Source organism: Lynx canadensis, chromosome B3 (assembly GCF_007474595.2).
Source record: "Lynx canadensis isolate LIC74 chromosome B3, mLynCan4.pri.v2, whole genome shotgun sequence".
Classification (NCBI taxonomy): Eukaryota; Metazoa; Chordata; class Mammalia; order Carnivora; family Felidae; genus Lynx; species Lynx canadensis.
Genome location: NC_044308.2, coordinates 115,777,939 through 115,800,706, shown reverse-complemented (window position 1 = coordinate 115,800,706; position 22,768 = coordinate 115,777,939). Strand labels below are relative to the sequence as shown.

Sequence of the window (22,768 nt, the reverse complement as noted above, 5' to 3'; positions counted from 1 at the left end):
AACAAACGAAGTGTGCCACAGAACTCCTTCACAGCACCAACTTGATAAAGGGACCGGCAGAGAAGACTTTTATTAAAATCACTTACATCATCATTCGTTCATTGAACACTTATTAAGCACTTGCCATACACTAGAGACTTGTATAGATGTTGGAGATTCAAACAGTAGTACTCTCCTCTTTTCATGTTGCTTATATCCTTACATGCGTTGATCCTTGAACAATATGGGTTTGAACTGTGTGGGTCCACTTCTATGCTGATTTTTTTTACAGTACTGTAAATATTTTCTCATGATTTTCTTAACATTTTCTTTATTGTAAGAATGCAGTATATAATACACATAAAAAATATGCATTAATTGACTTTATGTTATTGGTAAGGCTTCCAGTCAACAGTAGGCTATTGATAGTTCAGTTTTTTGTCGGGGAGGGGTGGCAAAAGTTACATGCAGATTTTCAACTACATGGGGTCAGCACCCCTAAGCCCCCGTGTTGTTCAAAGGTCAGCTGTATAGTGAAGGCACTATACATTGAATAATAGACTGTGATGCATACTTTGTGATATATATAAGTCACAGGTGCTGAGGAGGGATTAATTCAACACTGCCTGCAGCGTCTGGAGGCTTCATGAACCTGGTTTCCCTGGAGGTGCACTTTGTAGTTATGGAAGTTCACAGAATACTCAGGGAATGCTGTCTCCTCTAGACGGAGTATGGAGTAAATAGGGGATACAGGCAGGAAGGCAGCCTTTGACCTCAAAGTTGTAGTACAAAAGGCTTGATTGATATTCCTTGCTAAGAAAATCAGAATGAACACTGCAGGCAAGGGCAGAAGAATCCCACCATCTTTTGTATCTTTTAGATAACTTTCAGCATTGTCAAAGATGGACTTGCAAATCACAATGAAGTTTCTTTCCTCTCCCCCACCCCATATTTGACCCTGTAGTCCTGTGAACATGAGTGTTACTGGAGCAGCCCTAAAAGCAGGAGTTCAGGACTTTCTCCTCTGGTGACCACTTAAGGGCTACTTTAATAGGTGGGAAGATAAAGGGTTAAACCAGGGACATTTCAGTGGCAAAACAGAGGCAAGGACAGATGGGAAGATTTCAGGGATAGCGTGGGAAATGTTATTCCGTGCCACTTGAGCTCTATTATGTCATCTCAAACAGTACTTGATAGGTGAGGCTTTCTCTGACACCCTGGCAAATGGGACACGTGGGGGCTGCTTCCTAAGCTACCGAAAGCACATGTTCGTGTGCCTGTTGGACTACCAGCCTTGGTATCTTCTCATCTCTGTTCCGTTAGCCTTCCGATGACCCACAGAAGGGTGTGCTGGAGGGTTACTGAAGGAGAAAACAGACACTCATAGGTGACTGGATTACAGGCCATCTGGCAGTAAAAGCACTACCATCGAAAGCTCAATGATAGCAAGATACTACACGGATTACCATTCGATCTAACCTTTCATAGCACTTAAAAATTTTTACTTTTTAAATGAAGCCGGCAAGCTCTCCATCCCACAAGTATCCACGGAGGCTATGTGCAAGGGAGTGTTCTAAGAATTAGTCTGGGGTATGTTAAGTATCCTTTCCAGATCAGTTTGAACGCGACAGTGAACCCAATTCCGGTCTCTAAATCCCAATTGCGGGCCAAGGCGCCGGAACCAAAGCGTTGCCGCTTCATTTCCGGGCGGAGGCGCCAGTTTGTGGCGAGGGATCGATTGCTTTTGCCTGGCGGGGGTCGGTCCGGAGAGGACGGCGAGCTCGGCGACTGCCGGCCAGCCTGGCGGTGTACGGCGTCCTCGTCGCGGGGGAGCCCGAGCTGCTGAGATCCGGGAGGCGCGCTGGGCCCGCGTCGGACGGCTCGGTCGTGTTTGCACACGCGCTGGTGCGACGCCCCTTGTTGGTGATGGAGGTGGCGAGGTGAGAGCAGAGAGACGTGAGGAAGAGGTGGGCGGGCGGATGCAGGGAACGGGTGTCGCAGCGGGCGGAAGAGCCGGACCCTGGCGCTCGAGGGATGGTCCGGGGAGTGAGAGTTTTAAGGCAGCCCGCGTCGAGGGCGACCCTTGCCGGAGGTAACAAAATTAACGTACGTCAGAGCCAGATTTTAACCCCGGTGTGGTACTTGCCGAGCCTGCGGGCTGCGGTCACGGGGGACTCGATGCGGTTGCTTAATAATTGTGCGATTTTCGGCCTCTCCCCGCGTCAGTCTCCTGGTTTGTGAAATGGACTTGATTCGTATTTCACGTAGCTGACCAAAGGATGTATGAAGCGTTCAGCCCAACGTCTGCCAAATGGTAGGGATTCCCAAAGCGATGGCTGTGTTGTTCTTTGTGTCAGTACTGCTCACATGATACTCTTTTGTGTTCTGTGTTCCCTTCTACACCGAGTGCCCTGAGAATGAGGACTTTGTTCCATTGCTCCAGGGAGTGCAAGTCGACATTGGTATAACGATGGAACGATTAGGCCTTGGAACCAGTTAGACCTCAGTTGGAATCCACACCATTCCTTTGATTTGCTGCGTGACCTTGTGCAGGTGGTTTTCCGTGGCCGCCTTGTCCATAAACACAATAATTTGGATAAAGCTGTGGGGCGGCGAGGTAGGCCTTCCAATCGGAGTTAAGTCCAATTACACTAATTAGGCCGTGGACAAAGGCCATTTAATTGTAAACACAACATGGTGTGCGTTTGGGAAGGATTATAAAATTATAAAATCTTTGGTCGTGTGTCAAATATACTAATTAACCTGTTGGCATAGCTGGAGTCAGGCAGACAGAAAATATTAGATTGAGTGCTCATAAACGTAGCAAAATTACTGGAATGAACTCAAGTCATGCATCCACTTTTCCTTGTAGCAATATTATGTAAAGAGCGGCATGTTATTACATAAAGCCCATAATTACTATAACATCTTCAAGGTAGGTTATATCCTCTGATAAATGTTGCTAATCTTTATGGAACAACATTCAGAAGAGGGTTTTAAAGTACCAGGGACACACTAATAATTTTCTCCTTTCCTTCTCAGATAATGCTCTTGAAAACATATGGATTTTGGTGCTTCAGCTTCTTCTCTGTTCCTCAGTTTCCCTTGCTGAGATCATCAGTGACCTGCTACTTTCTAAATCTCGTATTTTCTCATCTGTAGCCAACCTGTTAGCTGCATTAGTTCTACCTGCAACCTTAATTCCTTTTTGCTGTGTAGGAAAATATATGCACAATTTCCAGTGATTAGAACGTGGATATCTTTGGGAGTGGTGGGGGATCATCCTTCTTACCACAAGAATATTTTTATTGTTTTGGGGAAGTCCTATCTAAGTGTGACAGGAAAAAAGGTAGAAATATCTCACAAATAAGGATCAACATTATCATCATAATCTTCCATTAAAAAAATAAGACATCTTAAATATGTTTGAAAAGCAAATGATAAGCTTTTACATATACATCATCATATACATCATCTCACTAAAATAGTTAAGGAGTACCTGGGTGGCTCAGTCGGTTGAGCGTCTGACTTCGGCTCAGGTCATGAACTAGCAGTTAATGGGTTCGAGTCCCATGTTGGGCTCTGTGCTGGCAGCTCAGAGCCTGGAGCCTACTTCCGATTCTGTGTCTCCCCCTCTCTCTCTCTCTGCCCCTCCCCTGCTCGCGCTCTCTCTCTCTCTCAAAAATAAATAAACATTTAAACAAACCTTTTTAAGTTGTTAAATAATGAGATAAAACTTATCCACAAGGTACCACTGGACACTTAAATTCTTTTCAAACTTAATGAAATATGAGTCAGTGAGAATTTAAATAGTATTTTCTATGTGTTGGATTGTCAAAGATTAAAACATTTGATAATGTATAATTAGTGAAATGATTAGTGAAGATGTCTACAAATATGCGCATTCACTGTTGGTATTAATAAATTTGAGATGAATTTGATACATTTATCAAAATTTAAAATGGGTATGCCTTTTGACCTCACATTTCCGCCTCTGCAAAGTTAATATTTATCAGATGTTCTTTACAGTGTTATTTGTAATTTTGAAGAAACGAAAAAAGGAGGTAGTTTATCTAAAAGAAAGCTTTGGCCTTTGTTTATTTATATCTATGTGTTAGGATGATATCACTTTAAAAATATATGGGGAGAGGACTTCTAGTTCTGACCAAGACGGAGCGTGAGTGCCCCCTGGTACTCCCTCTGAACAACTAAAATCCCCGGACATAATATAGCAGACAATTATAGAAGGACTTTAAACGGGAAAAGAAGATGCCAGACTGCCTAGGAACCTCCTAAAACTCAGTTAAGCAATGAGATGAAGTGGTCTCCTGGCTTTGGGATAACGGATATTTCCCTCATTTCTTATTGCTGACAGATCTTTTGGCAAATAGCGAAGTGTATTAAAAAAAAAAAGTCCTTGGGGTGCCTGGGTGGCTCAGTCGGTTGAGTGTCTTACTCTTGATTTTGGCTCAGGCCATGATCTCAGGGTCAAGCCCCATGTCGGGCCTCCCTAAGCATGGAGCCTACGACTCCATGAGATTCATATTCTCTCTCTCTCTTTGTCTCTCAGCAACAACAACAAAAAGGAGTTCTTTATGGCGAAGTCAGACCATCCTAGGCCTCTTGAGAGTTACTCCTTCCTTTTTGGAATGAATGCCCTGTGGGCAGGATGGCTGAAAACCAGAGGATAGTCCCTGCAGAGTCCTGTGCTTCTGAAGAAACACTCTTATTATGAAAGCTGTATCGAAGCAGGTGAGAAATATAATAATTTTTATTAACAAGTCTAATCTACTTGAAAGGCACTGGCATAGAGGTTGTTGGGACCCTTGGCTCACATAGCAGTTTCTGAAGAAATCCTTTTATTATTATTTATTTTTATTTTTATTTTTTGAAGAAATCCTTTTGAAAAGCAGTGGAATTTAAATTGCTCAGACCATGGTAAGGGGTATGGGGACTTTGGAAAAGAAGAATATGTGAAACAGATCATGGTCTCTCAAACAGGGCATTACAGGGCAAGGAAGAGGAGGGCTGGGGTGGTCACAGTGGAATCTATCTTTCTGGGCCCTTTTATTCATTTGTATCATCTGCTCAGTCTTTGGAAATGGTATAATTCACTTTGGGATCAGTAAACCTCTACTTTCCAGTTCTACAGGATTTCTAGCTCAGTGTTTGAAAAGAGATCGAATTCCTTGTCAATTCCTTGACAAAGCCAGGTTTCTCCAAAACGTCATGCCCTTGTCTTGCCCTCCCTTCCTCAGCTTTCCCCACTCTCTATTTCCATCCATTTCCCTGCGGGTCTTCCTGTTTAGCAGCAGCAACACTGTAATACCAGTGCCCAGAATCCAGTGTTGGTGAGTGAGATCTGTGATACAGTCTGCAGTGCCTGGGCCTGTCAGCAGCAACGCCCATATCTGCCCTGGACCATCTGTGGAGCCAGGTTTGTTCTGGCCTCAGAGTGACTGTGGTTGGCTCTCTGACCTTCCCAGATTGTGCGAGCAGCTTAGATCACTAAGAATCTGTTTCACACTTGAAAGCAGTAACCTAGACTGATATAAACGTTTATAAAGCATCTGCTAGCTGACAGGATCTGGTGCTGCAGAAATGACCAAGGAATTTACAGTGGAGTGGGGGAAAACCGACAACTAAAGAAATAACTACAGGGCTTCCACAGTCAATAGTGATAGACCAGGTAATTCAGATCAAACTCTGAGAAAACCAGAAAATCTAGGTCGATTTTACAATAGAAAATCTACTTGAGGCATAAAAGATATAATAAGATAAAGGATTACCGCAGGCTGTGAATGGAGAGAAGAAAGGGATCCAGAGAGCTGAGTATGGAATTTGGTGTTGTTTTTCCCCTGGGAGTATTTCTGCCATAGGCTGAATGTTCGTATCTCCCCCCAAATTCACATTGAAACCTAATCCTCATGTGATCATGGTCTTTGGAGGTGGGGCCTTTGGGAGGTGGTTAGGTCATGAGGGTGGAGCCCTCATGAATAGGATCAGTGCCCTTATAAAAGCCCCACAGGGCGCCTGGGTGGCTCAGTCGGTTAAGCGTCCGACTTTGGCTCAGGTCATGATCTCACAGTTGGTGGGTTCGAGCCCTGGGTTGGGTTCTATATGGACAGTTCAGAGCCCGGAGCCTGCTTCAGATTCTGTGTGTGTGTCTCTCTCTTTCTGTCTCTCTCTGCCCCTCTCCCGCTCATACTCTGACTCTCTCACTCTCATAAATTACAAATATACGTTCAAAAAATAAAAATAAATAAAAAATTTAAAAAACATTATCTCAGGGTGCCTGGGTGGCTCAGTCAGCTAAGCATCTGACTCTACACTGACAGCACAGAGCCTGCTTGGGATTCTCTGTCTCCCTCTTTCTCTGCCCCTCGCTCACGCTTTCTCTTTCAAAAATAAATAAACTTAAACACACACACACACACACACACACACACACACACACACACACACATTATCTCAGTCCCTGAATTTGGATCAAGGTATTTTGGATTACTGTTGCCTCTAGCCACTGGCAGGAAAAGAAAAAGTGAAATTCTTTCTGGAGAATGTTAACACTGTTAGGTCACAGATTAATTCTAATTTTGGAAATGTAATGTTAGGTAAAATTTGAAAAGAAATAACTAGGCACACAAAGAGACAAGGTAACATATAACATAAACAAGAACCAGCAGAAACAACAAATATTAGGTTCATAAGGACTCTAGCTGTTGGAGTTACCAGCCAGAGACTTAGAAAACTGTGTTAATAGATTTAAGATGATAAAAGTCAAGATTTTTAATTTTGGCAGAGAACTGGAACTATCAAAGACATAGTAGATTTGAAAAAGAGCCAAAAGATACTGTAATATGAAAAAATAATAACAAATACTTAAAACTTAGTGGGTAAAATAATGAGAAACAAAGCACAACTGAACAGAGAATTACCGAACTGAAAGAAAGTTCTGAAAAAAATATCCTGAATAAAACATGGAGACCCAAAATGATGAAAAATAGTGATGAGAAGGTAAAATACAAAGAGGATGCCACAAGAATGTCTAATCTACATATAACTGTTAAAGGCGAGTGGAAGGAGTAGAAGAATGAATCTCGCAGACAACAGAGAGTGAACAAAGAGATAGAGTTTATCGAGGGAAAGTATAAAGCTCTCGAGAGTGAGAGAGGTCCTGACTGGGTAGCCGTCAAGGATTTTTGTCCCTGACCTTATCAGAGAGTTTGTGAGGCTCCACTCATGGCGCCTAGCCCAGGCAGGTCTGGAATATGCCGCTTCTTCAGCCTCTTACTTGCACCTGCAGTCTGCCTCCCTAAGGCTCCCTTATCTCTCCTCGCCTAATGTTAACCCTTTCCCTATTCATAACCGAAGTTCTGGAAAGCAAGTCCAAAATGAATGGGGCAGAAGCTACGTTTGAAAAAACTAATGGTTAAGAATTTGCCAAATCTCATGAAAGATATCAAGCTGCAAATTCAAGAATTGTTACAAACTACGTACAGAATAGTAATAGCAGTAATAGTCATAAGTGCATATCACAAACAATTTGCTGAAAACCAATGATAAGGAAAATAACTATAAAAACAGTGAAGGAATATCTTTAGGTTGTCTAGCTACCAATAGTACTAAAAATGTAGGGGAGAATTTTTCTTCTGATGCCAGATTATAAGAAAACCTACAACAAATGTCAGGCTTAATGGTGAAATGTTACAGTCATTCCCTTTGAGATTAGATCAAGGATTCCCACACTATCCCTACCACTTATATTCAACAATGTACTGGAAGTCCTAGCCAATCCAGTAAAGCAAGAAAATGAAAATAAATGTTAAAAGATCGGAAAGAAAATTTTAAATGGCATTATTTGAATGTGATTGTGTGAAAAAAATCCAAAAAGCTCCACAAATGAGTTTTTAGAATTAATGAGTTTAACAAGTTTGCATTTCAAGATCAAAAGACAAAAATCAATTGTATTTCTATATACCAGGGTAAAAAAATGAAAGTTAGTTTTAGAAACAATACCATATATATTAGCATAAAAATACCCAGTATTTTGCATCAAATAAAAGGCATTCAAGAACTAAAATAGAAAATATTATTGAGGCTAAAAAGTGACCTAAAATAAATGTATGATGTACCTATCATTTCATGGATTATAGGATTCGAAATCATACAGATATCTCAATCCAGCATGATCTATAAATTCAGTGTACACTGGTGACATTCCCAGCAACTATTTTGTGAAATTTGAGAAGATGATTCTTAAGTTTATGATGGAGATTCAAAGGGCTGAGATTTGCCTAAGACGGTAATTAAGGTATATGTGCAAGGATAGACAAATAGCCAAGGTCAAAAAATAATGCAGATTACAGGGAGAAGACCCATACATATCAATACCTGATTTATGAAAACAATTAAAAACATAGAGCACAAGGTAAAGGAAGAACTTCTAGGTATATAGTGCTAGGACAAAGAAATGTGCACGTGCCAAAAAAAAAAAAAAAAGATTCCTATCCTATTACCACATAAAATCAGTATTTCATTAGCTATACATCTCCATGTAAGGGATTATTAAAATTTTAGGTAATATTAGGTAATATATTAGTTAAGAGCAGAAAAATAATGTTTTAAGTGTATTTATTTTTGAGAGAGAGTCAGCGCATATGCGAGGTGGGGAGAGGCAGAGAGAGAGAGAGAATCCCAAGCAAGCTTTGCACTGTCAGCACAGAGCCCTACATGGGGCTTGAACCCACAAACCGTGAGATCGAGACCTGACCTGAAATCAAGAGTCCGATGCTTAACTGGCTGAAACACCTAGGTGCCCCTAGAAAAATAATTATTAAATAGGATATAAAACAGTTTACTATAAAGGAAAATATTGATAAATTGGGTAATACCAAAATGAAGAACTTAGGTTCATCAAAAGATAACTTTAAGAAAGAGAAAAGACAAGCTTTAAACTGGGAGAAGATATTTGCTACACATAAAGTCAATAAAGGGCTTGTGTCCATAATATAAAATGGACTTATGAATTATGAATCAAAAGTAGAAGGACAAAGCTTTCACGAAGGAGGATATCCAAATTGCCAATACAAATGTGAAAAGGGCTCAGCCTCATTAATCAGAGACAGAAATGCAAATTAAAACCACAATGAGGTACCACTACACATGTAGCAGAATCGCTTTTATTTTTTTAAAAGAGGAAAATGGTAGGAATTGGCAAGGATGTGGAATAACTAAAAATCTCACACACTGCTGATGGGGTATAAATTGGCACAATCAATTTGGAAACAGAAACATGTGCCTGTGCATCAAGATACGTGAATGAGATTGTTCATCGCCGCATACTTCATAGCAGTAAAAAACTAGCATCAGCCAAAAACTCTATTATCAGTAGAATGAAAAACACATGAGGAAGGGTGAGGATGCTAACTGAGGCATATAGAGCTGGAGTAGAACATGAAACTAACCAGATAGGATGACAGGTTAGAAGTGGCATTGACAAAGAGTGTGAAACTTCAGTGAGTGAGGTTCCAAGATTTCTGAGTTGTGCTGGTCACCAGTATGGGGGAAATAGAAGACAGAACAGGTTGATCTCATTTTGTTGGTTTAACAAACATTACTGAGCACCATTTATATCCTAGGCACTCTGCTAGGATCTGGAAATAAACTGTGAGTAAGAGTGCACAGTCAGCTGAGTCTTCATTTGAGCTTTACAATGGCCTTTTGAATCCAGACAGTCATTTACATCTGACAGATGGGCTTTTGTGGCTCTGAAATGTCCTCCTAGTTGATGGTGAATCTGAGACTCAACTCAAGCCTTTTTGCCTCAGCGCTTTTTCTTCAGCCAAATGAGGAGAGGATGTGGATGAGAACAGTGTGTGAAGCCTCTGAGGAGCACATTTCCCCACCCCAGAGGTGCTTGTAACAGCCAGATACTCAAAGCTCATGAACAAGTTTATGTTCACTGTAGGCAAGCCAGGGCAGGGTGACCAGCCAGCTCTCCTGTTTCTCAGGCTTCTGTAGCAACCATCAACTTCTCTTATTGCTCCTCCTGGCCTGGTTCATTTCATCCAAGTGTTTTCCATCAATTATTTGGATGGCTATTGAGTTGTGGGCACTGAGCAAATTATCAGAAACACAAACACACACACACACACACCCAGACACATTATATGCCTTCAAGGAACTCTCAAATTCTAATCTGTGGATAAAGGCAGATCTATAGGCCAGTGAGTGAAATGGAGGGTTTGGGGGCTTTGAGAGTCATAAGGGCATGAGATAGGCAGCACAGAGGAGGAAGTGATCAGTTCTGGGAATTTAACCTTGAAAAGGGGTAGTGTTACTTTCAGGACAACTGAGCAGATACTCAGGAAAGATAACAGGTCTAACTAAGCCACAGAGCCACCACAGTCTGTTGTGTTAGAGGAAGCTTTCTGAGGTCTTGGTATTTGCATGTTTGTATTAGTAAGCAGCTGATTATGTTGCAATATAAGGCAAGATCAATATTCTTAAGAAGGTGGAAGTATGAAGAGGATAGAAGACAAATGAGTATATGCTTCAAAGGAGGCTTGGTAAAAAAATCAGAGTAAAACCAAAACTCATACAGGTTTTATCCCGAAATGGCATCATACATAGAACGCAAGGGAAGAAAATTTTTCAAGAAGACAGTATCCACCTGTGCCAGATGCTTGGGACTTTATGTGAGAAGAGAATAGAGAACTGATTATTGAGTTTGGCCATGTGAAAGTTGTCAGGGTTTATGAAAGTCATTTCCGAGGAGGAATAAAGGTAAGGGTGAGTTAGAGTGGATTGAAGAGAGAATGGGAAGTAAGGAAGTGAAAACAGCTAATGTGGAAAACTTCTGAGAAGTATTTTGCAGTTAAGGGAGGTAGAGACTGGAGTGGTAATTAGAGAGAGAAGACTAAGTTGGTTAAGGTCATAAACCTTTTTCACATTGGCAGTGGAAACCCTTGAAGATTTCAGAATCAGAAAATTCACTAAACGTGTAGGGCAAAAGGGGCAGTAATAACTTGGAGAAGGTGAAGTTGAGAGACCAGTGAGCAGATGGTCCAGGAATAAGGGGATAAGGATATGAACCTGGGTGGTGGCCACCAGGATAGAAATTAACAAACAGGAATGAAAGCTGTCTTAGAAAAATGGTGATCTTTGCTGAAAGATTTTCAGCAAAATACCCAAGTCACTTGCTTGGAGACAGAAGTGTGGACATGAAAGGAATCTAAAAGGAAACTAACACCCAAGAAAGGAGTTAAGGCATATGTCTTACGTGGAAAGAAATGATATTAAATGTACGCACATATATTTATACATTTATGCACCGGGAGCATACAATGTACTGGAGGACACCGTGGTTAAGGGTCCTGGGTAGAGATCATCTGAGAAGTTTGTTCGGTTTGCTTCTTGGTCTTCAACAGCCCCATGTGGTAAATGGTAGGACCCTAGGCTTTCCTCAGTCATGCCCCTCAGGTGTTCCCAAAAGGACAGGGCCATGGTACACATTGTCAGAACTGGCCCTCTGTTCTGGGGGACATCAGTGTAGACTGCTGGGCTCATGGGGCCTTTGCTCTGCACTTCTGTCCGGTGGTCATCTTGAGTCTGTCTCCTCTCACCTCCTCTGGACATCTGTGGTCCTCAGTTGGCCAGCTCTCCCAACATTCCTGTTGCGGGGGAGCTGGCTTGTTATGCTCCAACTCTGGTTAGGATTTGGATACCTGCTCTCCATATTGCTGCCACCCAGAGCCAGTTTTGTCTCTTAGCTGCTGCTACAACCTTGGGCAAATCACTTAACTTCTCTGTGCTTTTGATGTCTCACTTAGGAAATGCTAAAAATATTACTGCTTACCTTATAGGTTTGCCTTGAGCATTATTAAATAAGTTACTATAGAACTCTTAAATATATTAGTGTATGTAGAGAGCTTAGGATATCACTTGGCCCATAAGTGTTTTTACAATATTATAATTGTGCTCACCTGATACTGTAGATGAAACCAGACGTTTGGCCCTTCTTTCTTTCTGCCCAACAGAGCCCTACTCAAAAGTTTTATGGGTGTGTGTGGGTGTGTAGAACGCTGTACTAAAGATGGGGGAAATGGAGGGATTTGCATTTCATTTGTGCCCACAGCTTACAATTTCAGGGTATACAGTTCTGTTCCTGAAAGCTTCTCAAACATTTCCTGTTTAAATTTACTCTCCTCTTGTTCTCTGCCCATCCCACATTTTTCATCGTTATAAATGCAGAGAAATTTAGCTATCTGTTCCTTCACCTTTAGCTCCACTGACCTGTGTTCTCAGGGTCTTATCATTCACTCCCAACCTGTTTATTAAGAATTTTCTTAAGCATGTATATTTCCTTCTGTGAGCATTCATCATGCAGTAGATACAGTTTGTAATGGTTCTCGTGTATTCCTTAGTATTGAAGTACGTTGAAAGCAATCTGATGAATTATTTTATCATTTGAGCCATCAATCTGGCCGTAGGTTTTCTGTAAGTCTACATTTTCACACCTTAGGGTACAAAAGTGATACAAGAAACTGTGAGCCCTTAAAGAGCATAGATTACATCTTTTTCATCTTTATGTCTGCAGCTGTACCCAGTAGGTGTCTCAAAAATTGACGTACTTATAATTCATTGTCTGTATCTTTCCAGTAGGAAGGAAATACTTTACTTGGGGAGAAGGCTTCAAGCTTGGTACTCGTTTGCAATTAGTGGGTTAAGAGTTGCAGAATTTCTTCACTACCATGGTGGTAAAGCAAATGATTCCTTTTGGGCTCAGCTCGGGTACCAGAGAGGCCCAGCTGATACTTATAATACTGCATAATCTCAAGAACTTTTAAACATCATGAGCAATTCTCATTCTTTTCACTCCACAAGACTTGATATCTAAGTTTATGTTATTATAGTAATTCCTCTTGCTACTGAGTTTCTTCTGTGGAATAGTAAAGAATTTAAATTTTCTACAAAGTTTGTTTGACCATAGTTATTCCTCTAGTGGGATATTCCTGGGAGAAGAATGGGAGAAGTGGTATCTAGAAGGGAGAGGTGATATTCCTTCCAACACAGATCTATTACTTCCAAAATGGCAAATATCCCTTTTGTTTCCTTTATTACAGTTGCAAATATCCCTTTTGTTTCCTTTGGTTACAGTTTTGTTTAAATTTTTTTGTTATAAAGAGTGTAACTCCATTTTTTAATGTTTAACTGACATCTTTTAAACCTCCCCTCTCCTTCTTCACCACCTGTCCCACACATGGACAAACTGATAAGAAAGCCAAAGTGATCTTTCCTTTGTGCCTGTGGAACATCACAGCAGGCATGGGAACCCTTGTTCTAGTCCCCTTTCCTAGTCACCATAAAAGCCTTACGCCGATCTTTTCCTGCTCTCTCAAGCCATTTTTGGGCCTGCTTGGGAACCACCCTGTTCTCCCCAGAAAGCCTTATTATATGATTAATAAATCTTTTCATACCTTCTTGGTGTCTGTGTCCACGCTTCAATCAGATTTGAATTGGGGTCCATCCTGACCCTATAATGTGTATGCAACAATTTTATTAAATATTGAATTTAATGCATGTGAAGGAATGTTAATATGCTTAAAGTATAGAAGCAACAATTTAAAAAAGTTCTAGACCTACCACCCAACCAAGAAACAGAATATCACCACTGTATTTGAAGTGCTTTACCTGATTTCTTGACTTACCCTGCATAAACCAGTCCCCTACCTCCACTCATCACGGCATTTGAGATATTTGATGATTTATCACTCCCCTTATTTTTATATTTTAAGCACAGATGTAAGTTTTCCTAAATTATATATTGTTTTATGTCTTTATTAACTCAATATAGATGAAATCATGTTGTATAAACTATTTGGGTACTTTTTCCGGTTAATGTTTAGAAGTTTTGATTCATAGAGCTGCATGCATTAATTTTCTCTAGTGTATGTCTATAGTGTGATTACAAGTGACTTGTGGATTCTCTTCTTAGTGGACATTTGGATTTTCCCCCTTATCTTTTCCTTATGTATAAAATGCTGTGAACATTCTTCTACATAAACTCTGGTGAAAATGTGCAAATCTTTTCAGCAGGTGTACCTAGGAGTGGAATTTCTGCATCATACAATATCCACAGTTTTAGCTGTGGCTGATGATGACAAATTGATTTCCAATTTCATATCTATTTGGTTTTTTTAAAAATATATTTTATTTTTAAGTAATCTCTATACCCAATGTCGAGGTCGAACTCACAGCCTCAAGATTAAGAGTTGAATGCTATACAGGGGCGCCTGGGTGGCTCAGCCAGTTAAGCATCCGACTTCAGCTCAGGTCATGATCTCACGGTTCGTGGGTTCAAGCCCCGTGTCAGGCTATGTGCTGATAGCTCAGAACCTGGAGCCTGCTTCGGATTCTGTGTCTCCCTCTCTCTCTGCCCCTCCCCTGCTTGCTCTCTGTCTCTGTCTCTCTCTCAAAAATAAATAAACATTAAAAAAATTGCATGCTATACAGACTGCGCCAGCCAGGCTCCATATCTAACTATTTGGATGAACAATTTTTTCAGCACCATTTATCAAAAGGCTCTTAACCCACTGATCCATTTTTATCACTTCTGACATAAATCAAGTTTGCATATATATGTGGTCTAAGTTCTCTGTTCCCATTTGTCAGTCTGTTTTTGTCTGTTTCTGTACAGGTACCATTTGGGCTCATGAATATAGCTTAGTTATAAGCCTTGATATTTAATACAAGATTCCTACTTTATTCTTTTTCCTCATGAATGTCCTAACTATTCTTGGCCCTTTGTTTTTTCATAGAAATTTTAGAAACAGTTTATTGAGCCACCAACCAAGAAAACAAAATAAACAAAAACCAAAACTAGATTGAATTGAATCTATAAGTCAATTTGAAAACTGACTTCTTTGCAATATTGGGTGTGTATATATATATACACACACACACACACACACATATATATACATATATATATATACATATACATATATATATATACATATATATATACATATACATATATATATATACATATATATATATATATATATATATATGTATATATATATATACACACACATAAACATAGCACATCTTCCTGCCGGGTGAAGCCTTTTTCAACGTCCTTCAAGAAGGTAGTACAGTTTTCCTCAGGAAGGGCACACACCTTTTTGGTTAGATTTATTCCTAGCTACCTCATTTTTATATACTATTGTAGATGTAATCTTCTCTCTAGATTAGGCTTTATCTTTTAAAAGCTGGGTTTTGATGGCATATATAAAAGAACTTGAGTTGTATGTCTTGGTTTTGATTCCAAATACAGTCACCTCTCATTCCAGTTATTTATCTGTAAATTATTTTGATTTTTCCCCGCATCTCTGAATAACACTTCTGATTCTTCCTTTCCAGTTCTTGTAATTTTTAACTCTTTTTCTTGCCTTTAACTGGCTAGAACCTCCAGCGCAATGTTATATAGAAATGTCTTGTTCCTGATTGTAAAAAGGAAGGTGTCACCATTAAGGAAGTATGTAGGCTGTTTGTAGATGCCCTGCCCTGACTGATGATGGTGATCCTGGGAGTGCTCCTTAGTTGCCTAAAAATGAAATAGTTCGGACTTGGGGATACTGCCTCATCACCTCAGCAGCAGGGGACAAACCTAAGCCTAACTTCACATAGGACTGGAGGCTTTCCTTCCTCAAGGTGCCTGAATCCAGTTTCCTTAAGACCATCAGTAGAAATGAAAACATATAACCTTGATACAAAGACTTGAACATGTATATTCATAGCAGCATTTCTCACAGCTGAAAAGTGGAAGGAATCTAAATATCCCTCAACTGGTAAATGGATAAACAAAATATGGTAGAGTCATACGATGGAATATAATTTGGCAATAAAAAGGAATGACGTACTGATGCATACTACAACGTGGATGAGCTACAAAATCATACTCAGTGAAAAAAGCCAGTCACAAAAGAACACATGTTGTATGAATCCATTTATGTTAAATATCCAAAAAAGGCAAATCTAAAGAGAGAGAAAATAAATTGGTGGCTCTCTAGTGCTGGGAATGATAATTGGAGAATGGGTATAAATGGACCATGAGGGTTTTTTTAGGGTAATGAAAATGTTCTAAAATGAGGTTGTGATGATGGTTTTGCAACTGGAAATATAATAAAATTAATTATACGTTGAAAATGAGTGACTTTTATGGCATGTGAATTACATCTCAGTGAGGCTGCTTAAAAAAACAAACAATAAAGCAGCTGACAGTAATCTGACTGACTGGCACCTAAACCTAGACCACTTGGTGTCTAGGTCCTGACCGATTATTCCCTGCATACGAGGCTGCTCTGATGCTTGCCTGGAAAGAGGATAGTAAAGGGGCAGGAGATCATTGCAAACAGATCACTGAACAGCTGCCATCTACCCAGATTGCAGTGCAGATACCAGTCTGCCCTGGTCTTGGGCCACCACAGTGCCGACGTGATGGATTCATGAATGGAGTAGCCATGGTGGACAGATGAAGGCTCCTCCTGGGCACAGAAGCATGGCGTCCCTCATCAAAGCTGACCTTGCTACTGCTCCCACCCTCCCTGTCAGCCACGGAGATGGATGCCGGACCCTTTTAGTGTGCGAATCTTTGAGGAGTCACTTAGTGATTACGTGAGACCCTTTCCACCCTGGAGAGGGCAGCAATTCATTTTGACTAAGATTGACATGTTTTCTAAGTGTGCGTTTACCTTTCCTGCCTGTTACCAACTTGGTCAGCGCCTCTATTCAAGGACTCACAGAGTATCTGATTTACTGACATGGGATCTCCCACATACTGGCACTTCAGATCAAAGGGCTGGATTTATGAAAAAAAGCGGTTCTGCAGTGGGTACATGTCTTTGTGATTCACTGATCCCACTACATCCCACATCATTGCTAAGCTGCTAGCCTGAAAGAGCAATGGAATGGCCTCAAAGAAACACAGCCGAAGCAACAGTTTGAAGGTGATGTCTTACAAAGGTATTCCTTCAGGATACAGTATATGTATATGTTAAAGCAGAGGTTGGCGAACTGGTTCAGAGGCCAAATCGGGCTTGCTACTGTTTTACAAACATGATGTCATTGGGACACAAGCACGCTCATCATTTATATATTGTCTGTGGCTTCTGTTAGGCTACATCGGCAGAGTTAAGTAGTCAGGTCAGAGACTGTATGGTCCACAAAGTCTAAAATATGTACCGACTGGCACTTTAAAGAAAAGGTTTGCCATTTTCCCCTTAAATCAGTGATGGCTGTATGGTTCTGTGTTACTGCTGGGAACCAAGGACTGGGAAGGATCGCTCTGTTCCAGCAACCCACTTGGGAAACTTTTGCTTCCAGTTTCTGAAACTTTAGGGCTCTTCTGTTGAAGAACTAGAGGTCCTGGTTTCTAGAAAGGGAACACTTCCAATAAGGGAAACATTAATAGTTCCACTAAACTTAAGGTGTTGGCTGCCACTGGTCATTTTATGCTCATTGTGCTAGTAGACCAGCAAGAGGAGAAAAGAGTTACCATACTTGAAGGGGTAATTGAATTTGATATTCATGGGAAGGCCAGGTTGCTGCTACATACTGGTAGCAGGGAAGATTTATATGTAGCACTCATGTGAGCCACTGGGTATCTCTTGGTAATCCAGACCTTGTAAATTGGCAAGCAGAGCTTAACTGTGGCCAGACAACAGCATGGTAACCAAAGTCTCAGACCCTTCAGATAACAGTACCACACAGGAAGCCACCTAGACCAGCAGAAATGCAAGCACAGGGTGAGGGGAATGTAGACTGGCTAGTAAAGAAAGGAAATCATCCTTGTCAGTTCTGACCTCAGGACTGACGGCAGCTGTGGAGGCTATAGTTTATCCCACTAACTTCTCTTTTAAGTTTTCATAGAAATTGTAATCAACCAGAATCCTGGAGAAGTTGCCAAAGAATGGAGTGAACCTAACGTGTAAAGCAAGTGGACCTGAGTGGTTCAAGGGGTGGAGCACAGCAGACAATGTTGGTGCTGTGTCCAGACGTCCTGAGTTTGCTTTCGTTGGCTTGGTGTACGCATTCTCCTCCAGCTGCTCCACGCGACGCTACTAATGCACTTGCAACATTTTCAAGAGGCTTGCCTTTGGTAGATTGGAACAACATCACCAGGAGGTGTCTGGAAGTTATGCATTACTTATCCCTGTTACAGCCTGCAAACAGTGACTGCCTAATGCCTGTTATGGAGATACAGAAACCTCACTCCCCTGCTAAGGTGGGAAAGACTGTGGTGTGCTGTGTGCATCAGAGCTCCTGGAGATGTGGGGCTGAGGCTAGACCCAGCTGAAACCACAGTCTTGCTTTGCTTCTTCCGTTCGCTTCTGCTGCTGCCCCTCCTTCCTTACGGGTTTTCCCTTTTTCTTCTCTTACACAGTTATAAGTTTGGACCTTAAAAGATACTGTTGATATGCTGATTGGTCTAAAACAGGCATGCAGGGGCATGTGTTTGGCCCCAAATTTCTTATGTAATTATGTAATTTCTCTCTTAATAAAAATCTTGATTATATCTTTTGTGCCTTGTAAAGTTTGTTCTGTATTTTTCCCATAATGTCTAAGGTTGGAATGCTTATTAGTTCGTTACTTTTGAGCCTTTTGTGTTTACTTAGGAACATACAATTATCCATTTTTCCCAAACTAAGACTTTAGCAGCATCTCGCAAATATTGACTACTCGCAAATATTGAATATGACATTCTTCATTATTTGGTTCTGAGAATTTTCTGATTTCTATTACCACATTTTTTGACCCACAAATAAATGTTAAAATTTCTAAACACGTGTGAATAGTTTTACTCATCTGTTACTGGTTTGTGACTTAATTTTATTGTTGTTAAGTAAGTGTTCTGTGTGATACTAATTTTTGAAAATTAACTGACATTTGTATGCATGATCATAAATATTTTGTGCTTGGAAAGAATATATTCTACAGCTGTTGAGTGCAGTATTCTCTCTCTCTCTCTCTCTCTCTCTCTCTCTCTCTCTCTGCTTTCCATTTAACTTGTTAATTGTGTTGCTCAGATTCTTTATATCCTTATTTTTTGGTCTATTTAATTTACTATAAGAAATTAGTTAAAATCCTCCTCTATGATATTGAAATTGTCTATATATTTTGAGACTATGTTATTAAGCCATAAAGTTTAGAATTGTTATATTTTTCTGATGAGACCTTTATCATTATGTAGTGATCATCTTTATCTCTAGAAATGCTTTTTGCTTTAAAGTCTATTTTGTATGGCATTAGTATAGCTACCCCAAGTTTCTTTAATATTTTCCTAGTCTCTTTTTCCCATGCTTTGACTTTCACACTTTTTCTGTCCTTGTGTTTTGTGAGGCACTTATAAAGAGCAGAGGGTTGGATTATTTTTAATCCAGTGTGATAATCACTGACTTCAAATTGGATAGTCTAGACAATTTCCATTTATTGGGATCAGTTTTATATTTGGTATAGTAGATTATTATCAAAATTGTCCCTGACCCTTCCTAACAGCCCCTCCTTACAATCCCTGTCTCTTCTAAGCCTGTCCCTACTAAAGTATTATAACCCCATTGACATCTAAGTCTATTAAGATGCTTGGCCTTAATGATTTCTTTTGTGTTTTTGTTTTGTTTTTGTTTTTTACTAATTGGAAGTGAGTAGAAATAAATGTACTACTTCTCAGTAGAAGCTTGTATATAGAGAGTCATTGTTGTTCTAACGAGTTGTTTTCTGCCACCATACCTGTGGCAGACTGAAGCCATTCCTTCAGTCTAGGTTCCAGATTGAATAGCTAAGGCCAACCAAAGACTGGAATGCAATGTGTGTGAAAAACAAACAGATTCTGTAAGTCACTGAGATTTGGAGATTATTAATGCAGAAACCTTCCAAGATACGATTAATGCAGTTGACCCTTGAACAACACGGGTTGGGGGTGCTGATCCCCACGTGGTCAAAAATCCACATGTAACTTTGACTCCTCCAGAATTTAACTACTAATAGTCTACTGTTGATTGGAAGCCTTACCGATAACATCAACAGTCAATTAATACGTATTTTGTGTGTTATATGTATTACATACTATAGTCTTACAATAAAGTAAGCTGAAGAAAAAAAATGTTACTAAAATCATAAGGAAGGGAAAATACATTTACAGTACTGTACTGTAAGAAATATAAGTGGACACATGCAGTTCAGGCCCATGTTGTTTAAAGTTCAACTGTACATCTAAATTGATTTCTACCATATTATTTGCTGCCCTCTGTTGCTCTCTCTCTGTTTTCCTTTTTTTATTCTAATGTACTTTCTTCTTGATTGATTGTTATTGACAGTTTCTAACGGTCTATTGCGAAGTAAGAGAAGGGCAATGTAGGAAGCTTTTCCTAAGATTTTATTTCTTCAGTGTAGAGGACTGTTCTTTATTCTGAGTCTTCTTGATTTATTTTTAATTTTCCATTCCTGTTCTCCCCTAACAGTTTGGAATTATATTCTGTATTCTTTTATTTCTCTTTATATTTTAACTTGTATACCAGTATCCACTAGGATAGACTGTATTATGCACTGGGAATAAACAGTCCCAAATTCTTAGTGGCTTACAACTGTAAAGATTTCCATGCCCCCTCTGCACCGTAGGCTGATGGAAGATTGACCATTTGGGAGCATCAGTTGTAGGAGGAAGATCAGAGAATGGACAGTTTGTAGCGGTGCTTAAATACATCTCCTTGGATCACTTCTCATATTTCATTGGACACAAGTCACGGGACCACACCCAAATTAGTGGGAGCAGGGAAATGCACTCCTCTTGTGTGAGTAGAAGGAAAGGAAAACTTGAAATACTGGTGAAGAGATGTAATGTCTACCACAGTTTGCCCTTTTGCTCACCAAATGTAGGTTAAGCTTACTCTCACGTCAAAGGAGAGCCACCCCAAATTCCCATCTAGTGAGAAAGGTTAGCTCAGGATCAGGTTTCCTCTGTATTGTAGGGTAGGATGGATACGTAGCAATCTCTACAACAGATCTTGATATACTTGCTCTTGATGCAAGGCCTTTGAGCCAAAAAGAAAAATTGGGGGGCCCCTGGGTGGCTCAGTAGGTTAAGCATCTGACTTTGGCTCAGGTCATGATCTCACAGCTCGTGAGTTCGAGCCCCACGTTGGGCCTGGTGCTGACAGCTCAGAGCCTGGAGCCTGCTTCAGATTCTGTGTCTCCCTCTCTCTCTACCCCTCCTCTGCTCATGCTTTGCCTCTCTCTGTCTCAAAAATAAATAAACTTTTTTTTTTTAATTCGAAAAGAAAAATTCGGTTTGTTACACGCTCCCAGTATACAATGATGAAATAAGCACAGCATAAAGAGAAAAGTACCCCCATTTGGAAAAGAAAAATTCCATGAAACATAGCAATCACTGGTCCGTAGCAGTTTTGAAATTCTGGTGGGCACATATGGTTAAGGCCCTCCCTCTTTGGGGTGGGAAATATCTCCTGATTAAGTCTACTCTAGAGAGTGAAAGGACTTCTTTTTCCATTGTTCGCTGTGGCCCTGACTCTACCTTCTGGAAAGTTCTTCCTTTTGTATTATTCTTCTTGGTCTCATCGGAAAACGAGGGCAATAGAACCTCCTTGTGGGCCATGCAGCTTTCTCCACCTTTTGTTGCCCTGCTTCCTCTGGCAGTAAGACTCCCCCAAACTTAATAGACTTGCTCTCTATTTGATTTCAGTCAGCTGTATGTACCAGTATCCATATCTGCAGTTCCTTATAATAAATATGCTTTTTTAGAGTGTTCTATTTCTCTTCTTTAACACATATATCCCTACATCCCTATTCCCTTTAATATCAGGTAACTTGAGTCTACTCGATGTCACTGGGAAGAACACATACTTTTAGCTATTTACTTTGAGTTATTTTATCTAAGTGAACAATTTGCTGGATACGACACCCTTATTTGGCTTTTTCCCAATTTGAAGTTCTTCATCCATCCAGTAGTTTTCATAAAGTTACAATGAGCACTCCTTTATTTTGACTTTTGCCTCAAGGCTGAGTTATAATTAGCCTTTGTTGCTCAAATAGTTTTTACATTTAGCTTTGACATTTGGGGTGGTGAGGAAGTTTTCTTTTCCATTTCTGAAAGTCCCTGAATTTCCATATTCTCTCTACTCCCTTTGATTCCTGTTTGTAAACATGCAAATTCTTTCCCGAACTAAGGAAATGGTCAAATGCAGACAGTTATCAACACTCACTAGTAAAGTTGTTTTCTAGCTTCTTCCCTTAGAGCCACACATAACTTTATTAGGTACATGATATGTCTCCCAACATAGGGCAGATGACTTTTTACTAAACATTTTGGCATTACATGTTCTCACCTCCATATGCATTTCACCCACTGCTCTCAGTACCAATGCTTGTTTCTGTTGGGATAAAGTAATTTATATTGTTGTATGAACAATCTGAAAATTTCAGAAAGAACCAAGATTTCATCCTCACTGTGGGTTACAGGCTGTTGAGGAGGGTTCAACAGGAATAGTACTAGTCACTGGTCACAGCAGCAAAGGGAAGAGAGAATGGATACTCAAACCAACTCTTAAATACTTCTTGGAAGTGACACTTCTGTTCATATTTCATTGATCAAAGCTAGTTTCATGGCCAATGCTAACTTCCAGTAGGCAAGGAGGTACAGGCCCCCATCGTTTCCCAAAGGGGAGTAGAATCATAAATACTGAAGAGTAGCATTACTGTCTGTAACAAA

General features: G+C 40.2%; 1 long non-coding RNA gene across 2 annotated transcripts; it reads left to right on the top strand.

The window, feature by feature from the left end:
• The first annotated feature begins 1,741 nt into the window (after positions 1-1,741).
• On the top strand, positions 1,742-18,562 carry LOC115516626. Of its 2 annotated transcripts, none has more exons than XR_003969607.1 (3): positions 1,742-1,919; positions 4,550-4,731; positions 17,908-18,562. It is a non-coding gene; the product is annotated as an uncharacterized LOC115516626 (long non-coding RNA). The 2 variants fall into 2 exon arrangements; XR_003969609.1 differs by having other exon boundaries at positions 16,431-18,562.
• Positions 18,563-22,768: the final 4,206 nt, after the last annotated feature.